At 47.9% G+C, this 21276-nt stretch overlaps 1 pseudogene across 1 annotated transcript in view; it reads right to left on the reverse strand.

Annotated features, from left to right (window-relative positions):
• The window catches only part of LOC149450187 (fatty acid-binding protein, liver-like), a 38303-nt pseudogene extending 20953 nt beyond the window's left edge, over positions 1-17350 (reverse strand). Inside the window, exons 1-3 of the transcript XR_016315291.1 lie at positions 17153-17350; positions 7796-7831; positions 5953-6022 (exon numbers count right to left, since the gene is read on the reverse strand). The product of XR_016315291.1 is annotated as a fatty acid-binding protein, liver-like (transcript). The remainder of the gene's footprint in view (positions 1-5952; positions 6023-7795; positions 7832-17152) is intronic.
• Between the last annotated feature and the right edge of the window lie 3926 nt (positions 17351-21276).

A 21276-nucleotide genomic window follows, 5' to 3' on the forward strand; every position in this document is an offset into this window, starting at 1 on the left:
TGGAAGGAATAGTGCCCCATCATTGGTGTCAGTGGGTGGAATAGTGCCCCTTCATTGGCGTCAGTGGGAGGAATAGTGCCCCATCATTGGTATCAGTGGGAGGAATAGTGCCCCATCATTGGTATCAGTGGGAGGAATAGTGCCCCATTATTAGTATCAGTGGAAGGAATAGTGCCCCTTCATTGGTGTCAGTGGAAGGAATAGTGCCCCATCATTGGTATCAGTGGGAGGAATAGTGCCCCATCATTGGTATCAGTGGGAGGAATAGTGCCCCATCATTGGTGTCAGAGCGAAGAATCGTGCCACATCATTGGTGTCAGTGGGAGGAATAGCACCCCATCATTGGTGTCAGTGGGAGGAATAGCACCCCATCATTGGTGTCAGTGGGAGGAATAGCACCCCATCATTGGTGTCAGTGGGAGGAATAGCACCCCATCATTGGTGTCAGTGAGAGGAATTGTGCCCCATCATTGGTATCAGTGGCAGGAATAGTGCCCCATCATTAGTATCAGTGGGAGGAATAGTGCCCCATCTTTGGTGTCAGTGGGAGGAATAGTGTCCCAACATTGGTGTCAGTGGGAGGAATGGTGTCCCATCATTGGTGTCAGTGGGGGGTGGAATAGTGCCCCATCGTTGGTGTCAGTGGGGGGGGGGAATAGTGCCCCATCGTTGGTGTCAGTGGGGGGGGGGGAATATTGCCCCATCGTTGGTGTCAGTGGGGGGGGGAATAGTGCCCCATCATTGGTGTCAGTGGGAGGAATAGCGCCCCATCATTGGTGTCAGTGGGAGGAATAGCACTCCATCATTGGTGTCAGTGGGAGGAATAGCACCCCATCATTGGTGTCAGTGGGAGGAATAGCACCCCATCATTGGTGTCAGTGGGAGGAATAGCACCCCATCATTGGTGTCAGTGGGAGGAATAGCACCCCATCATTGGTGTCAGTGGGAGGAATAGCACCCCATCATTGGTGTCAGTGGGAGGAATAGCACCCCATCATTGGTGTCAGTGGGAGGAATCGTGCCCCATCTTTGGTGTCAGCGGGAGGAATCGTGCCCCATTATTGGTATCAGTGGCAGGAATAGTGCCCCATCATTGGTATCAGTGGGGGGAATAGTGCCCCATCATTGGTATCAGTGGCGGGAATAGTGCCCCATCATTAGTATCAGTGGGGGGAATAGTGCCCCATCTTGTGTGTCAGTGGGAGGAATCATGCCCCATCATTGGTATCAGTGGCAGGAATAGTGCCCCATCATTAGTATCAGTGGGGGGAATAGTGCCCCATCATTGGTGTCAGTGGGAGGAATAGTGTCCCAACATTGGTGTCAGTGGGGGGTGGAATAGTGCCCCATCATTGGTGTCAGTGGGGGGTGGAATAGTGCCCCATCATTGGTGTCAGTGGGGGGTGGAATAGTGCCCCATCATTGGTGTCAGTGGGGGGTGGAATAGTGCCCCATCATTGGTGTCAGTGGGGGGGGGGGGGGGGGGAGAGGAATAGTGCCCCATCGTTGGTGTCAGTGGGGGGGGGGGGAATAGTGCCCCATCATTGGTGTCAGTGGGAGGAATAGTGCCCCATTAATGCTGTCAGTGGCAAGAATAGCACCCTATCATTGGTGTCAGTGGGAGGAATCGTGCCCCATCATTGGTATCAGTGGCGGGAATAGTGCCCCATCATTAGTATCAGTGGGGGGAATAGTGCCCCATCATTAGTATCAGTGGGGGGAATAGTGCCCCATCATTGTTGTCAGTGAGAGGAATAGTGTCCCATCATTAGTATCAGTGGGAGGAATAGTGCCCCATCTTTGGTGTCAGTGGGAGGAATAGTGCCCCATCTTTGGTGTCAGTGGGAGGAATAGTGCCCCATCTTTGGTGTCAGTGGGAGGAATAGTGCCCCATCATTGGTGTCAGTGAGAGGAATAGTGTCCCATCATTGGTGTCAGTGGGGGGGTGGAATAGTGCCCCATTATTGGTGTCAGTGGGGGGTGGAATAGTGCCCCATCGTTGGTGTCAGTGGGGGGGATGGGAGGAATAGTGCCCCATCGTTGGTGTCAGTGGGGGGGATGGGAGGAATAGTGCCCCATCGTTGGTGTCAGTGGGGGGGATGGGAGGAATAGTGCCCCATCGTTGGTGTCAGTGGGGGGGATGGGAGGAATAGTGCCCCATCGTTGGTGTCAGTGGGGGGGATGGGAGGAATAGTGCCCCATCGTTGGTGTCAGTGGGGGGGATGGGAGGAATAGTGCCCCATCGTTGGTGTCAGTGGGGGGGATGGGAGGAATAGTGCCCCATCGTTGGTGTCAGTGGGGGGGAGGAATAGTGCCCCATCGTTGGTGTCAGTGGGGGGGAGGAATAGTGCCCCATCGTTGGTGTCAGTGGGGGGGAGGAATAGTGCCCCATCGTTGGTGTCAGTGGGGGGGAGGAATAGTGCCCCATCGTTGGTGTCAGTGGGGGGGAGGAATAGTGCCCCATCGTTGGTGTCAGTGGGGGGGAGGAATAGTGCCCCATCGTTGGTGTCAGTGGGGGGGAGGAATAGTGCCCCATCGTTGGTGTCAGTGGGGGGGGGTAATAGTGCCCCATTATTGGCGTCAGAGGGGGGGAGGAATAGTGCCCCATCGTTGGTGTCAGTGGGAGGAATAGTGCTCCATCATTGGTATCAGTGACACCAATTATGGGGCACTATTCCTCCCACTGACACCAATTACACTTTCTGACCCCTGTTCTAGTATGGTGCTGCTGCAGCCAGCATATGTGGTTGCAGCAGCACCTCTACACGGCACACTTACCGGCCGCTCCTTCACTCGATTTTCGCGGGGCCGCTCGGCTATGCCTCCTCGCCGGTGATTGTCCACCTGTGTGCCTTTCCTGAGCTACAGTTCTCGCGGCCAATCACCGGTGAGGAGGCGGAGCCGAGCAGCCACGCGAACATCCAGTGGTCAAACTGAAGAAGCAGCCACGCTTCCTGGACCGGATCGTCGTGGGACCGGAGCCAGGTAAGAAACAGCAGCCCCTGCCCACCCCTGTACTTATTGTCCCTTCCGTTGGAAGGGGGGGGGCGGCGGCGGCACCGCGCCGCCCCCCTAAAAAGTGTCAGTATGCCGTATACCAGCGTATAAGACGACCCCCGACTTTTGAGAAGATTTTCAAGGGGTAAAAAGTCGTCTTATACGCCGGAAAATACGGTAATCCACCACTGTAGAGAAGCTTTTGAACCTTTTGTCAGGCTTAAATGTTGTCTGTGCCCTGATAGAAACAATTTATCTTCCCTTTCATTTATTCTAAAGCTGGCCATGAACTAGTAGATTTCCAAATGAATGTTCATTTGAACAATTGTATGGAAATCCGTATGTAAATTCTTAGTATATTCAATGACTTGACGAATATCGTTCGAGAGTACTTAAATATTTTGTTTTGATTTTTAACATTCAATTCTGGAATAAATAGATTTTCCCAAACAAAATCTACATTCACTGTTAGAAATTTGTAGGCTACATGTTCTTAAAATAAAAATGTTTGAAGTAAACTCGTGTATGGCCAGCTTAACATTTGTTGAATAGAAAGAAGGTAAGGAAGAATCTCCCTAAAGAAGACAGAAATAAAGGAAATGTACTGAGAGAAATATGTGGCTTGAACTTGCAGACTTCTATTACAGGAAATGTTACATAATACAGGCAGCGTTCTGTGGACACCTTACCATCACACTATATGTGCTTGTTAAACATCCAATTTCAAAACCATGGGCATTAACCACTTCAGCTCATTGGGGTTTTTTTAACTTCTTTTGGCAATATTACTTTACAATAAATTCTTTTCAATGGAATTTATAGACAAATAGATCTCACTTTGGACAGATTTTTTCCATAGAACTGGAAGTAAAAGGATATTTCCCAAAAGGAAATAGATGGAACAAACAACAGGGGCATTAACTCCTTACTCTATCAAATATGACTTCTACTACAGTCCAGCTGCCTCCTGGGATATCCACGTCAGATATCACAGGAGGCATCAGCCTACAGACAGCAGCTGGATGTTGTGGGCTTTTGAATCATGTCTCAAGAATATGACTTTTATCAAGACATACTATTATATGGCAAACAGCTCAGCATAGCCGGATGCTAAGAGTTAATTTTGTCTTGGTTGAACCATCAAGAATTCTAGTTAAAGAACTGGAGAGAATGGGGGAAGTAAGACTTTTCCAAGACAATAAGACTGTTTGAACTGTCAACAAGGACTATTTGTATATGGAGGTTGAGAAGAATGCACATACAGAAAGTCAAACACATAGGACTTTGACTTGTAAACATTTCAACAATAATGAGACGGGAACTCAACTGGTTGAAAGCTTAACCAAAACCTGTAGAGTGTGATGAACCAACAGACCTCTGAAACTATTACCATATACTATTGTTCACCAAGGGTGAAAGCATTAACAATTGTTTACCATGAGTCCAATACAAGGACCAGGCAAATAGAGAGTTTTTTTTCCTACACAGAGAAAATGTTGATTCTGAAACAAAGAGGTGAAATTCAGGACATTTAAGTCTAAAAGTTCACTGTATATAGTTACAAAAATATACTACAAAAACAGATTATAAATAAGATGTTATAGATTTTAAACACCACTAAATACTCAGCAATGGGAACTATATATCACTAACTTGAGTATTGAGATGATGGGAAGTAAGATGTATTATAAACTAGCATTAGTTACATGTCTTATCAGGAAACAAACAGGATGGTATTTCAAGAAGGAATAACTGAATATACACCTATATTCCATGGTCCCTATTTAGAATATCATAGGTATGATCACTGCTATATCTGGAAAGAGCCGTATATTTTATTCCTGAAATTACCTTAAGATTCCACCCAAGGTATGAGTCATCTCAAATGCTCACATTGTTCTGTGATACATGACCGCCACCTGGCGGGCAGGTGAGAAATAGCTTATGTACACACATTTCTCAACTAGCCAATCAGGAAGCCTGGTGGGAAGGTATCTTAGAACAATGGACTAGTGGATATAAAAGCCCATGTGCTTTAACATGAAAAAAAAGAACCCTCATAAAGACCTCATGGGAAGACCTGACATCGGAAGAAGATCTCTGCTGAATAACTACTCTTCCATCTTTTCAAACTTCCTAAAACTTTAAACCTCTAATCTTATAACTTCCTACATTCTCCCCTACTGAATCTATCACTTGCCCTATATATCAGTCTAAAGGCGTTCCACTGCCAGCTAAATCCACGGGAGAGTTGCCTAGTCTGAATTCCGGGTGTGGTGAGATATTTATTTGATTTTCGTATTAATTATTTTCTTTGTTGTGTGGAATCATAAAATTACCTTAGTGTATCATAACAATATTGGGTAGTTAGATATATGTAGAAAGATACTGTGTTACTGTTAAAAATTGTTTATTGCCATATTATAAAATTTTTCATCTTTCATAATTTATTGAATATTAATAACCAGAGTATCATATATCAAGGGCTTGATTCTTGCAATCCTATGGCCACGGCTTGTAAGAATATAACCTTTGAGATATTCGAAATTATTAATTATTAATAAATTTAATAAATATCATATCATTTAAAATTTGTGATTGATGTAATTAGTTAGAGACCTTATTATTGTGTCTTACATTGGTAGGATATATTTTTGATTGTGTGTACCAATATTCATTTATCACCAGTCTTTTGCGTTTTGTGTTAATATATATATAATTTTTGTACATAAATAAATTTTTATATTTATCTATTATAAGGCAAATTTTGTGTGTATGGTACGAAATCATATTGGCTAAAAGAATTCAAGGTATAATAATAAGTGGTGATCAAATTATCAAGGTGTCCAAATTATTGGTCTACTAAATATTTGCCGTATTTTAACGGCTGGAGGCACTGTAATATTTCATCTAAGGGAAAGGGACACGCCCTTTATAAATAATATATATCCTTACATAAACCACCACATGGAGAAGGACCGATCTGGAAGGGCGGGCTGCAAGAACCCAGACAACTCTCAATGATCTAAAAAAGGTAGATGTCAAGAACGGAAAAAGTATTTCCTCATATTTGTAAATTAAATGATTTACAGAGGAGTGTTTTATTTGTTGATTTTGATATATTAAAAAGGCCAAAAAAATGGAGACTTTATTACCACTTTAAAAACCAGACAAGACGCAGAGACTGGCCAACAGATTGGAATTTCTATGGTCCCAAGACCTGATGCAAGCATATCAGCAAATGGAGACCATGCAGGTTTAGCTGTACCTACACAATGTGCTGAACCAACTTCCCAATTCTCTTCTACTAGGAGAGAGTGACCCAAGTCTGTCTATGCACACCCATCAAAATGTTATATTTATAAAAAACCACTGACAACCAAAAAGTGAACATTTCTTGTATCAGTGTGCTGGATGGCATAATGTATGTCTACAAGTGGCATGAAATGGGCAGACTTTAGCCTTCCAGAGACCACAGTGAACTGGTTTCTGAAATTAGCTGGCTGTATCTTACAGTACATACACTACATGGCTAAACACTGCCAAATTATTGAGTCCAGGTGCACAAAGGCAGGTCCATGATGACACCGTTTATGGAGTTTGGTTTGAAATAACTCAGGTGGCCAACACAGAATCCTGAATTCAACCCTACTGGCAGGATCACAGCTGAGCTGAACGGAAAAAACAAACAAACTTGTAGTGTGTACCAAGCTGAACATTCAGTTGCTGGCTTCAAAACAAAAAAGTATACAACGTCTGTGTGTTTACTATAGTAAGCAGTCACAGTCTGAGAAGAAAAGCCTGTCCCCTGACAGCATTGTGCAGTGAAGGACCCTTGCTCTTTCTGTGGAAGCAGCGGTTGTTCTGCAGAGGACAGACCTATAGCTTTGGGATCAGCGACACTCATGCACCTTGCAGATTGGAGAGTTCTGTCTCTGACTCAGCAGTGGGGTATCAGATCGCTGAAAGGCAACCGTTGCCTCCACACAGCGAGAAAGGGTCCTTCTCAGCAGCATTGCAGATAGAGGACAAAATGTTCTTTGGGTTTTTTTTTGTTACAGTACTTTTGTTTTGATGCATCTTAAATGTATTTAGCGGATTTATACTGAAAAATATGTTGACTTTTACATTTTCAAAAGGAGAACAGATATGGCAATCCCCTGTAATTGTCTCAGAACAGCAACTTAAAGTGATTCTAAACCCATTTAATTTTCTTTAAAATAATAAACATGTCATACATACCTGCTCTGCACTCCCCTCAGGTCCCCCCACTGGTGGTCCTGGCTCCTCCCTCTTTGCCAAGCGTCCTCATAGCAAGCCACTGGCTATGGGAGCACTCGTGCAGGTTCACTGCCGAGCCAGCTCTGAGTGTCCATTGACTCACAAAGCACAGCATGGCCCGGCTTCCTCCTCACTGGCTGTGATTGACAGCAGCAGAAGCCAATGGTTCCCGCTGCTGTTTCTGAGCCAAAGAGGAGGGAGAGAACAGAGAGATGAAATATTGATTTTTGCCAAAATGTCATCTATCCTTCTAGTGTAAGATCTGAAATTACTAAGAATAAAAAGGTGCTCTGGATAGGCAGTGGATTGCTGCTGACAATGTATGTGTGTTTTGGGTATAGAACTAAACTGCCCGAGTGATGCCTGCTGTAGTACTCCAGTGATAAAACATGAAAAGGAACCATGGCTTACCTTGCGCCTATGATCCCCAGGTAATCCAGTAACCTGAGAAATGGCTTTTTCTTCTGCCCCATGGTCCCAACTCCTACTGAATCATCTCACACACTGCTTAGCTCACCGGACCATCACTGATCAAGGAGAAACCAGCAGGAACCTTAAACCAGGAGAAAAATACAAAAAAAGAAACAACAAAATATATAATACATTTCACACATACCAGCCTTTATATAATATTAACCTCAAACATATGGCTGACAAAAGCATTTGTATTTCTATCCCTCCAGTCCTGAGATCTACACAGCTCTGCCACACAGCACAGTCCTGTTTGGCAGGGCAGGAACCCCATTTTTCTCTGCTGCAGTTAACGAACACTTACAGGTCTTGCCTTTCCCCAGCCTAGGACTGAACAGTAAAGAGAGAAGCAGAAAGCCGAATCTTTCTGTCACGTCCCCTTCTCCTCCTATCAGCACATGAGCACAATCAACTGGTCCCTTGTACTGCTTCTCTCCCCCCCCCCCTTAGTCTGATCTCTGCTGCAAAGGACTTCAAGAAGCTGATAATAAATAAATTTCAGCTACTGTGTGCATTTCAAAAAAATAATTAATAGATACCGTATTTTCCGGCGTATAAGACGACCCCCTACTTTTCCTGCTAAAATGTAGTGTTTGGGCTATACTCGCCGTATAAGACTACCCCTCTTCCAATGCACACCAGTGGGAGGAATAGTGCCCCATCATTGGTGTCAGTGGGAGGAATAGTGCCCCATCATTGGTGTCAGTGGGAGAAATAGTGCCCCATCATTGGTGTCAGTGGGAGAAATAGTGCCCCATCATTGGTGTCAGTGGGAGGAATAGTGCCCCATCATTGGTGTCAGTGGGAGGAATAGTGCCCCATCATTGGTGTCAGTGGGAGGAATAGTGCCCCATCATTGGTGTCAGTGGGAGGAATAGTGCCCCATCATTGGTGTCAGTGGGAGGAATAGTGCCCCATCATTGGTGTCAGTGGGAGGAATAGTGCCCCATCATTGGTGTCAGAGGGAGGAATAGTGCCCCATCATTGGTGTCAGTGGGAGGAATAGTGCCCCATCATTGGTGTCAGTGGGTGGAATAGTGCCCCATCATTGGTGTCAGTGGAAGGAATAGTGCCCCATCATTGGCGTCAGTGGAAAGAATAGTGCCCCATCATTGGTGTCAGTGGGAGGAATAGTGCCCCATCATTGGCATCAGTGGGAGGAATATTGCCCAGTCATTGGTATTAGAGGGAGGAATAGTGCCCCATCATTGGTATCAGTGGGAGGAATAGTGCCCCATCATTGGTGTCAGTGGGTGGAATAGTGCCCCTTCATTGGTGTCAGTGGGAGGAATAGTGCCCCATCATTGGCGTCAGTGAAAAGAATAGTGCCCCATCATTGGTGTCAGTGGGAGGAATAGTGCCCCATCATTGGTGTCAGTGGGAGGAATAGTGCCCCATCATTGGTGTCAGTGGGAGGAATAGTGCCCCATCATTGGTGTCAGTGGGAGGAATAGTGCCCCATCATTGGTGTCAGTGGGAGGAATAGTGCCCCATCATTGGTGTCAGTGGGAGGAATAGTGCCCCATCATTGGTGTCAGTGGGAGGAATAGTGCCCCATCATTGGTGTCAGTGGGTGGAATAGTGCCCCTTCATTGGTGTCAGTGGGAGGAATAGTGCCCCATCATTGGTGTCGGTGAGATGAATAGTGCCCCATCATTGGTGTCAGTGGGTGGAATAGTGCCCCATCATTGGTGTCAGTGGAAGGAATAGTGCCCCATCATTGGCGTCAGTGGAAGGAATAGTGCCCCATCATTGGTATCAGTGGGAGGAATAGTGCCCCATCATTGTTGTCAGTGGGAGGAATAGTGCCCCATCATTGGTATCAGTGGGAGGAATAGTGCCCCATCATTGGTATCAGTGGGAGGAATAGTGCCCCATCATTGGTATCAGTGGGAGGAATAGTGCCCCATCATTAGTATCAGTGGAAGGAATAGTGCCCCTTCATTGGTGTCAGTGGAAGGAATAGTGCCCCATTATTGGTGTCAGTGGCAGGAATAGTGCCCCATCATTGGTATCAGTGGGAGGAATAGTGCCCCATCATTGGTATTAGTGGGAGGAATAGTGCCCCATCATTGGTATTAGTGGGAGGAATAGTGCCCCATCATTGGTGTCAGAGCGAAGAATCGTGCCACATCATTGGTGTCAGTGGGAGGAATAGCACCCCATCATTGGTGTCAGTGGGAGGAATAGCACCCCATCATTGGTGTCAGTGGGAGGAATAGCACCCCATCATTGGTGTCAGTGGGAGGAATAGCACCCCATCATTGGTGTCAGTGGAAGGAATAGTGCCCCATCATTGGCGTCAGTGGAAGGAATAGTGCCCCATCATTGGCATCAGTGGGAGGAATATTGCCCAGTCATTGGTATTAGAGGGTGGAATAGTGCCCCTTCATTGGTGTCAGTGGGTGGAATAGTGCCCCTTCATTGGTGTCAGTGGGTGGAATAGTGCCCCTTCATTGGCGTCAGTGAAAGGAATAGTGCCCCATCATTGGTGTCAGTGGGAGGAATAGTGCCCCATCATTGGTGTCGGTGAGATGAATAGTGCCCCATCATTGGTGTCAGTGGGTGGAATAGTGCCCCATCATTGGTGTCAGTGGAAGGAATAGTGCCCCATCATTGGTATCAGTGGGAGGAATAGTGCCCCATCATTGTTGTCAGTGGGAGGAATAGTGCCCCATCATTGGTATCAGTGGGAGGAATAGTGCCCCATCATTGGTATCAGTGGGAGGAATAGTGCCCCATCATTAGTATCAGTGGAAGGAATAGTGCCCCTTCATTGGTGTCAGTGGAAGGAATAGTGCCCCATTATTGGTGTCAGTGGCAGGAATAGTGCCCCATCATTGGTATCAGTGGGAGGAATAGTGCCCCATCATTGGTATTAGTGGGAGGAATAGTGCCCCATCATTGGTATTAGTGGGAGGAATAGTGCCCCATCATTGGTGTCAGTGGGAGGAATAGCACCCCATCATTGGTGTCAGTGGGAGGAATAGCACCCCATCATTGGTGTCAGTGGAAGGAATAGTGCCCCATCATTGGCGTCAGTGGAAGGAATAGTGCCCCATCATTGGCATCAGTGGGAGGAATATTGCCCAGTCATTGGTATTAGAGGGTGGAATAGTGCCCCTTCATTGGTGTCAGTGGGTGGAATAGTGCCCCTTCATTGGTGTCAGTGGGAGGAATAGTGCCCCATCATTGGCGTCAGTGAAAGGAATAGTGCCCCATCATTGGTGTCAGTGGGAGGAATAGTGCCCCATCATTGGTGTCAGTGGGAGGAATAGTGCCCCATCATTGGTGTCAGTGGGAGGAATAGTGCCCCATCATTGGTGTCAGTGGGAGGAATAGTGCCCCATCATTGGTGTCAGTGGGAGGAATAGTGCCCCATCATTGGTATCAGTGGGAGGAATAGTGCCCCATCATTGGTGTCAGTGGGAGGAATGGTGTCCCATCATTGGTGTCAGTTGGGGGGGGGGGGATAGTGCCCCATCGTTGGTGTCAGTGGGGGGGGGGAAATAGTGCCCCATCGTTGGTGTTAGTTGGGGGGGGGGAATAGTGCCCCATCGTTGGTGTCAGTTGGGGGGGGGGGGAGGAATAGTGCCCCATCGTTGGTGCCAGTGGGGGGGAGGAATAGTGCCCCATCATTGGTGTCAGTGGGGGGGGAGGACTAGTGCCCCATCGTTGGTGTCAGTGGGGGGAATAGTGCCCCATCATTGGTGTCAGTGGGAGGAATGGTGTCCCATCAATGATGGGGCACTATTCCTCCCACTGACACCAATTACACTTGCTGACCCTGTTCTAGTATGGTGCTGCTGCAGCCAGCATATGTGGTTGCAGCAGCACCTCTACACTGCACACTTACCTGCCGCTCCTTCACGTGATTTTCACCGTGCCGCCCCCCTAAAAAGTGTCAGTATGCCGTATACCGGCGTATAAGACGACCCCCGACTTTTGAGAAGATTTTCAAGGGGTAAAAAGTCGTCTTATACACCGGAAAATACGGTATATTAAAGTGGAGTTCCACCAAAAAGGGGAACCTTTGCTGGTTTGCCTCCTCCCCCCTCCACTGCCACATTTTGCACTTTTTTGGGGAGGAGGAGGGAGCGGGTCCCTGGTTCTGGCATGCCCTCCTCTTTCCCCCCCGCAGTCTTCTGGGACACATTACAGGTCCCAGAAGATTGCTGGACCATTCGGGAGGCGCAGTACAACTCGTGCATGCGCAGTGGGCACCCAGCTGTGAAGCCACATCTGCTCTCCCCATACAGGATGTACGCACAAGCAGATATACTGACAGGAAGACTGAATGAACTACCCCAGTGCTCCACAGTGCCGTGATAGTTCATTGAGAACTACAAGCTGACAGCCGCTAAGTCTGTGGGGACTAGTAGTTTCCCATTCACAGAGGAGTGACGCGGCTGGGCAAATGGAGCCCCACACGGCCACATTTTTTAAAAATTTGACAGCTATCGGGGAGAAGATCGCTCACTAGCTGACAAAGCTGGTGATCTGCAGGGAGCGGGGGCCAGTGCGTTCATAACATGTTACACTCTGAATATGGGGGTAACATCTTACAAAAGGGGAATTAGCCTTTAACCACTTGCCCTCCAGAGGATTTACCCCCCTTCCTGAGCAGGCCATTTTTTTGCATTACGGCTGGTAAATGGTACGGTGGGATATGATTGCCTATGCGGTTTTTATTTTTTGCACAATAAAAAAAAAAATAGACTGACAATTTTGAGAAAAAAAACCCAATATTTTTGACATTTTGCTATTAGACATGTCCAGTAAAAAAATTTAAAAATCACATTTCGTCATAAATTTAACCGTTTCCATACCGGGCACTTTTACCCCCTTCCTGCCCAGGACACATTTCAGGTTTCAGCGCTCTCACACTTTGAATGACAATCATACAACATTGTACCCAAACTAAAATTTTATCATTTTCTTCACACAACTAGAGCTTTCTTTTGGTGGTATTTAATCACCACTGGGGTTTTTATTTTTTGCTAAATTAACAAAAACAAAGGCCAAAAAGTTTGAAAAAAACCCACGTTTTTCTTTGTTTCTGTTATAAACGTTTGCAAATAAATAATTGTTCTTCATAAATTTAGGCCGAGATGTATTCTGCTACATGTCTTTGGTGAAAATAACCCAAATTAGGATGTATTATTTAGTTTGTAGGAAAGTTATAGAGTTCACAAACTATGGTATAGATCTGAATATTGATCAATCCTGAAGTACTGACAGCCAATCTAATTTCTTGAGGTCCAAGAATGTCAGAACAGTACAGATATCCCCCAAATGACCCCTTTTTGCAGAGTGGACAGTCCGACGTACTTCATAAGAGGCATGAAGTTGTATTTTTTTTGTCAGAATTTTTCAGAAAATGAAAAAATAAAAAAAAAATATTTTCACAATTTTTTTACATACTGTCACCAGTGCAGTAGAGCGTCATCATATAACTGGCATGGCGGTGATCAGGGACACTGACTGGTGACAGTATGAAAAAATATATATATCATTTTTAATTTTTTATTACTTTTTTTTTACAATTTTTTTTTCATATTTCACTATGACCAAAGTTGTACAATGTTACCATAGTAACAATGTACTACTTTGGGGAAGTGATCAGTATTATTTATTTTTTTTTTACACAATTTGCTTACAGCAAAGAATTACTGTGCCATAAGCAAGCATTTACCTGAATGACATCGATTCATTCAGGGGTTTTTTTTTGTGCTTAGCTGTGATTTGGCCACAGCTAATCACATGACACAGCTGGGCTGTGATTAGCCCAGCTTGTGCATGTGATCGCTGTGACCAATCACAGCTACACACACTAGCATACAATGGATGGCATGAATGAAGCCATCCATTGTATACAACTGTCATGTGACCTGCTGTGATTGGTCACAGCAGGTCACATGGTATCGGCAACGAGCCGGTACTAAGATCTGTCATCGGCCGTGTCCGAGGTACACGGCCGGTGACAGATCGCGCCGCTGCGCGGCTCTGCAGGCGCGCAAACTGCGCATGCCCGGGATGACACCATATGGCGTCCACCCGGAACGCTAAGGGATTTGGCCGGCCGCCACTGGCCGGGCAGCTAATGGTTAATCCAAAATGTATTCTGTGACATGTCTTTGCTATAAGACAATATGTGTAAATTAATTGGCTTACGTGATATTTATAGTGTTTACAAATGGCGGTATATATACTGGGTTTTTTTTTTTTTTTACTAGTAATGAAGGCGATCAGCAACTTATAGCGGGACTGCGGTGGGCATTCTGACACTGGGTGGAACTGACATCCCTAGGGACACCAATACAGTGATCAGTGCTAATAAAAACCACTGACACTGTACTAATGGCAGTGGGGAGGAAGGGGTTAACATGTGGGGCGATCAAAGGGTTAACCTGTGTGCTGTGTTACTATGGGGCTGTGTGTTAGTGCTTCACTGTAAGCACACTGCTTTGCATGGCTGTGCTATGCACAGCCATGCAAAGCAGTGTGCAGGAGCTGACAGGGGAGAGAACTGTTTTGTTTACAAACCATTCTTTCCCCCCGTCGGAGATGTTCGGCAATCACCGACCGGGACCCGGTGACTGATAGCCACGGCCGTGAATGGTGGCGCAGGTAGGGCACACGTGCGTCCCCTACCTGGCAATGCACAATCAGGTATATACACGTGATTTTGTGCACCCGTGCCGCCTTGTAGCAGTACTTCTGCTATAGGGCGGACGGGAAGCGGTTAATACAATACTGATGTTTACCTTCCTGGTGACACCTCTGGCACATGTGCATTCTAACCAATATTCTCAGTATCCTGATATGCTGCGATGTGAAGACACCTTTGCTCTAATGACATGATCACAGATCTCCAGTATAGGTTCTCATTCTCACAAGCCTTCCTCTGTTTACTTCCCTGAAACACCATGTGACAAGCAACATCACAGGGGCTGTGTCATCACTTAGGCTACTTTCACGCTGACCTGCGGCAAAAACACATATGCATATTTCACACGTTTATACCGCGGTTGCTGTGCGTTTTGTGGTGTGTTAGATGTGTTGCATTACAAAGCATATTGGTGAATAGCTGGTTGTTAAGGACGTCATCAGGTACTCGCTTCTTAACCACTTGACAACCAGCCTATAGCCGAACGAAGGCCACAGCGCGGTTGTCCAGTTCTGGGAGGGCGTCATACAAACATCCTCCTAGACCGCGCCCTCCCGCGTGCCCCCAGCGGCGCGCATCCGGCAATCTCCGTGATTGCTGTGTCCTATGGACACAGCTGATCACGTGATGTGGTAAAAGGGCAATCATAGCAGCCTTTTACCACATGATCAGCTGTGTCCAATCACACAGCAGATCGCTTGGTAAATGCAGTTGCTGGTCGTCGGCTTCACCTTCCTCACGCTGCCACAGTGTGAGGAAAGTCCTGCTGATAACCGGCAATTGTCTGAAAACAGATTGGCACTGATGATCAGTGCCGCCCACATGTGCCCAGCAGTGCCGCCCACATGTGCCCAGCAGTGCCGCCCACATGTGCCCAGCAGTGCCGCCCACATGTGCCCAGCAGTGCCGCCCACATGTGCCCAGCAGTGCCGCCCACATGTGCCCAGCAGTGCTTCCCATCTGTGGTGCCCAGCAGTGGCGCCAGTCAGTGCCCAGCAGTGCTGCCCATTAGTGTAGCGTCATCAGTGCCGACTCATCAGTGACGCCTCATCAACGCACATCAGTGAAGGAGAACAATTACCTGTTTGTTTCTATTATAACATTTTGCAAAGAAAGACTTTTTATTTTGATTTTTTGCTATTTTTTTGTTTATAGTGCAAAAAATAAAACACCCAGAGGGGATTAAATACCACCAAAAGGAAATCTGTGTGAAAAAAATGATAAAAATGTCATATGGGTGCAGTGTTGCATGACCGCGCAATTGTCATTCAAACTGCGCCAGCGCTGAAAGCTGAAAACTGTCCTGGGCAGGAAGGGGGTATAAGTCCTCGGTAGGGAGGGGTTAAAGGATAAGTTCACCTATCATAACATGTACCCTCTGCAGGCCTGGGGGGGTCAGCCACAGTCTGCCTCCCCAGTGTTCTGGGGGAACACTGGGGGGGCAGGTGGGGAAACGCTGAGGGGGCGGGGGGGAAATGACGCTGAGGGGGAGGGGGGGAATGACGCTGAAGAGCGGGGGGGGGGAGAATGACGCTGAGGGGGGGAAATGACGCTGAGGGGGGGGGGGAATGATGCTGAAGAGCTGGGGGGGGGAATGACGCTGGAGGGGGGGGATGACGCTGAGGGGGCGGGGGGGAATGACGCTGAGGGGGCGGGGGAAATGACGCTGAGGGGACGGGGGAAATGACGCTGAGGGGACGGGGGGGAATGACGCTGAGGGGGCGGGGGGGAATGACGCTGAGGGGGCGGGGGGGAATGACGCTGAGGGGGCGGGGGAAATGACGCTGAGGGGACGGGGGAAATGACGCTGAGGGGACGGGGGAAATGACGCTGAGGGGACGGGGGAAATGACGCTGAGGGGACGGGGGAAATGATGCTGAGGGGACGGGGGAAATGACGCTGAGGGGACGGGGGGGGGGGAAATGACGCTGAGGGGGCGGGGGGGGGAAATGACGCTGAGGGGACGGGGGGGGGGGGAAATGACGCTGAGGGGGCGGGGGGGGAATGACGCTGAAGAGTGGGCGGTGGGGGGAATGACGCTGAGGGGGGGGGGAATGACGCTGAGGGGGGGGGATGACGCTGAGGGGGGGGGGGGATGACGCTGAGGGGGCGGGGGGGGGAGATGACGCTGAGGGGGCGGGGGGGGGAGATGACGCTGAGGGGGGGGGGAAATGATGCTGAGGGGGCGGGGGGGGGGGAAATGACGCTGAGGGGGCGGGGGGGAATGACGCTGAAGAGTGGGCGGTGGGGGGGGGAATGATGCTGAGGGGACGGGGGGGGAAATGACGCTGAGGGGACGGGGACGGGGGGGGAAATGACGCTGAGGGGACGGGGGGGGGGGGGGGGAAATGACGCATGGGGGGAATGACGCTGAGGGGGGGGGAAAATGACGCTGAGGGGGGGGGGAATGACGAGGGGGGGGGGGAATGACGCTGAGGGGGCGGGGGGGAATGACGCTGAAGAGTGGGGGTTGGGGGGAATGACGCTGAGGGGGGGGAATGACACTGAGGGGGGGGGGCAGGTGGGGGAGGGACACTGGGGGGCAGGTGGGGGAGCCCCAGCTATGTCTGCCCCTTTTACCCCCCCCCCCCCACCTTCTCCAGACATAACCTATCAGCCTTTCTATACAGACAATCCCCCCAGCCTTCTCCACAAAGCCCCCCGACCTCCTCTATGCACCCCCCGGCCTCCTCCATCCACCTCCCCGGCTCTCCTGCCCTCTGTCCTCCTCACCTGCTCAGCTCTGCTCCCCCCTCGGAGGCCATCATCCCCGCCCCAGCCGTTCCTTTGCTGTTCCCCCGTCAGCTGCTCCTCTCCTCCGCCTCCCATAGACTTTACATAGCTAAAGATGGCCGCCGTTTTCTCTGTATGGAGCCGACTGGGAAGGGAGACATCTATGGCGATGAGCGGTATTACACCTGAGAATGCCATCTTGTGGCGGAATTCTAGAATAACCAATAAATGGCCCCAATCCTGTGTAATTCTATGTTAAATCTATAAAATGATAGAAGATGGATTTGGTTGTAGTGTTACATGAGTGCCATATTGCCAGTCAGAGTGACAAGGCCGGAAAAGTGACAGTTGGTGACAGTTGGTGACAGTTGGTGCTGAGTCTGCCTGAGGCCTGCGCTGGTAACCGAGGTGATTGCATCCTCAGACTGTGTCTCCTGCGACTGACTGCATCTCCTGCGACTGACTGCAATTCTTCTCCTTTCTATTACATTGCGTTTACCATACTAGTTTTCTTGATAACATTATTATTATTAGATATTTTTAAGCTGTTTTCAGGTACTCCGGCATCAATTACTACCAGGATGCCGCGATCTTCACGACGTCCATCTCGTGGAAGGCCATCACGTCAGGAGGGCGGAGAGTCTCCCATAGCCCATCGGACGAGGGCCAGAGCGCAACAACGGCAGAGACGGGAGGACGCCGCCATCAGCCGCAGCCGATCTCCAAGAGACCGCAACAGGGCTGCTGAGCACCACCCAGAGCCACTGGGAGCACCGGCCATGGAGCCACAGGGAGCACCGGCCATGGAGCCACAGGGAGCACCAGCCATGGAGCCACAGCGAGCTCCGGCCATGGAGCCACAGGAAGCACCAGCCATGGAACCACAGCGAGCACCGGCCATAGAGCTACAGGGAGCACCGGCCATGGAGCCACAGGGAGCACCGGCCATGGAGCCACAGGGAGCACCGGCCATGGAGCCACAGGGAGCACCGGCCATGGAGCCACGCGGCGACGAGCAGGTAATCTGTACCATTTGTTTGGCAGATTGTGACGATGGAGACGCCAATACTACCCTACCCTGCGATCACCAATTCCACACCCGCTGCCTCCAACAATGGGTTGAAGAGAGTGCTACCTGTCCCATGTGCCGGGCGAACATTCCTGTCCTGCGAGGGCACCAGGATTTCAACCGTATGAGAGAGTTTCTTGATGAAAATGGAATCGACTACGTGATCGATGAGGAGCATGGTATTATAGAGATCTATTATTAATATTACCAGCTTAGAAGTATTTATTGCATTATATATTTTAAGAGTTTTCCTGTCTTGTAGAAGTTATAGTATTTAATGCTTTAAAAAAAAAAAAAAAAAAAAAAAAAAAAACAAAACAAAAAAAAACAAAAAAAATATATAGTTATTGAATATTATTATAAGTATTATATATTTTAAGAGTTTTCCTGTCTTGTAGAAGTTATAGTATTTAATGCTTTAAAAAAAAAAAAAAAAAAATATATATATATATAGTTATTGAATATTATTATAAGTATTATATATTTTAAGAGTTTTCCTGTCTTGTAGAATTTCTAGTATTTAATGCTTAAAAAAAAAAAACAACAAAAAAAAAAAACAAAACAAAAAAAACCAAAAAAAATATATAGTTATTGAATATTATTCTAAGTATTAAATATTTTAAAATATGTTCTTTATTGTAGTAGTCTAACATTATTATTATTACACAGTATTTATATAGCGCCAACAGTTAGCTCAGCGCTGTACATTACAATGGGAGACAATACATGAGACAGTACAGTAACAATACAATAAAATACACGAGCGGTTCGAGGCCCCTGCTCCTTGGAGCTTACAATCTAGGAGGGAGGGGATAGTGGTACAGGAGGAAATAGCTGTGGGGGATGGAGTGGTGGGGGGAGCGGAGGAGATCAGCAGTTAGGTAAGGGCGGGGTAGGCTTCTCTGTAGAGATGGGTTTTCAGGGTGCGCCTAAAGGTGAGGAGGGTAGGTGACAGTCTGATGGATTGGGGTAGTGAGTTCCAGAGGATGGGGAAGCCCTGGAGAAGTCCTGGAGGCGGGCATGGGAGGAGGAGACCAGGGAACTAGAGAGTAGGAGGTCTTGTGAGGAGCGGAGAGTACATTTTGGGTGGTATTTTGAGGCAATGTTATGAACAGCTTTGTACGTCAATGTTAGTATTTTGAATTTTATGCGTTGGGCAATCGGAAGCCAGTGGAGGGAATGGCAGAGGGGGGTGGAGGATACGGAGCAGTTAATAAGGTGGGTGAGTCTGGCCGCAGAATTCAGGGTAGACTGAAGCGGGGATAGCCTGTGTTGGGGTAGGCCTGCGCGGAGGGAGTTGCAGTAGTCAAGTCGTGATATGATAAGGGAGTGAATGAGTTGCTTTGTAGTTTCCGGGGTTAGGAATGGGCGTATTTTGGAGATGTTGCGGAGGTGGAGTCTGCATGAATTTGTCAGCGATTGGATCTGGGGCTTGAAAGACAGATTGGAGTCTAGAATGACACCAAGTACTCTGGCTTGCGGGGTGGGGCTGATGGTGGTGGTGTTGTTGGTCGTGATGGAGAGGTCAGGGGGGGGGGGGCGTGGGCTGGGGGGAAAACTAGGAGCTCGGTTTTGGAAAGGTTTAATTTGAGGAAGTGGAGTGACATCCAGTCTGATATTTCATTCAGAAGGCTAGTGATTTGGCCCAATCTTGTGGGCGGCGAGTGAGGTACTGGGTGGAGGTGGGGGAGGAGAGAGCAGGGAGTTGAAGGTGGAAAAGAGCTGGCGAGGGCTGGCGGAGAGGGTATTGATGAGGGTTACAAAGTAGGCTTGCTTGGCAGCATGGAGGGAGGTAGTGTAGGTGAGGAAGGCGGATTTATATCGGTTGAACGCTTGCTGGGATCTGGTTTTGCGCCATAGTCGCTCTAGCATCACTTGAGGTTTTTGGAATGGTCATTCTGCCAGGGTTGAAACGGTCGGGGTCTAATGTTTTGTGTGGTTAGGGGTGCTAAGGAATCAAGGGCGGCAGACAGCGAGTTGTTCTAAACAGTAGTGGCCAAGTCAGGGCAGGACAGGGGAAGGATACTGTCGTAGAGTTGGTCAGCTGCAGAGTGGAAGGGGGCAGGGTTCAGGTTGCGGAGATTTCGGCTGGTGAAGGTTTGACGTTTGGGGTGGGTAGGTGTAAGAGGACGAGGATACAGAGAAGGTGATGAGGTTGTGGTCAGAGAGGGGAAAAGGGGTGTTTGTGAGGTTGTGGGGGGTGCAGAGATGACAGAAAACAAGGTCCAGGGTGTTCCCATCGGAGTGGGTGGAGGACTGTATGCACTGTGCGAGTGCAAAAGAGGAGGTTAGGTGGAGGAGTTGTGAGTTATGCTTAAAAATCACATTTATTGTTATTATATTTATTATTGTTATTATTATTATTAATATTTATTTTAAGATATTTTCTTCTCATAGTAGTTAATGATTAAAAAAAAATACAAAAAAATATTGTTATTTTATATTAATATCATTATAATGATATATTTTAAGATGTGAATAGAGGAATCTGTTAGTTGGACTGAACGACAAAAACAGAACGTTTCATGTGTGCCCACCATTAGAAGTGGGTGGATACAGGGAGGTAAATTCTAATGGTAGGCATACCACACACAGCTGCAGGCATAATCCTAGTATAATTTTATTCAGCCGGCGATCGATTTTCATGTAAAAGCAATCCTAGTGACTAATTAGCTGCAGGATTGCTTTTACAAGCAGCGGGAGAAGATGCCCCCCCCCCCCCCCTTGCTGCCTTCCACGGCTTTCTCAGGCTTTCCCGTGCCATCGGGGGAACCTGAGAATGCAGCCGGTGTTTCTGCCAGCTGACCATAGATTTGACTGGAGACCGGAATGGAGCCAATCATCTCTATAGTCTAAGAAATCGGAAGCTTACCAGAATTTGATCACTTCAGTTCCGCAGGATATAAACAGCGCCATTTGTAAATTGGGAAAGTATCTGATCACACCGATTTTGGTGAGATTAGATAATGTAAGAGCAGAGGAGATATCTAGAGTCTGACAGACCCCAGATTTCTCAAAAATGAATGTATGACAATGCCCATCGCAGTTATAGGGG

The sequence above is a fragment of the Staurois parvus genome, unplaced genomic scaffold (genome assembly GCF_062004578.1).
Source record: "Staurois parvus isolate SC_StPar_1 unplaced genomic scaffold, SC_StPar_1.0 ptg000581l, whole genome shotgun sequence".
In the NCBI taxonomy this organism is placed as follows: Eukaryota; Metazoa; Chordata; class Amphibia; order Anura; family Ranidae; genus Staurois; species Staurois parvus.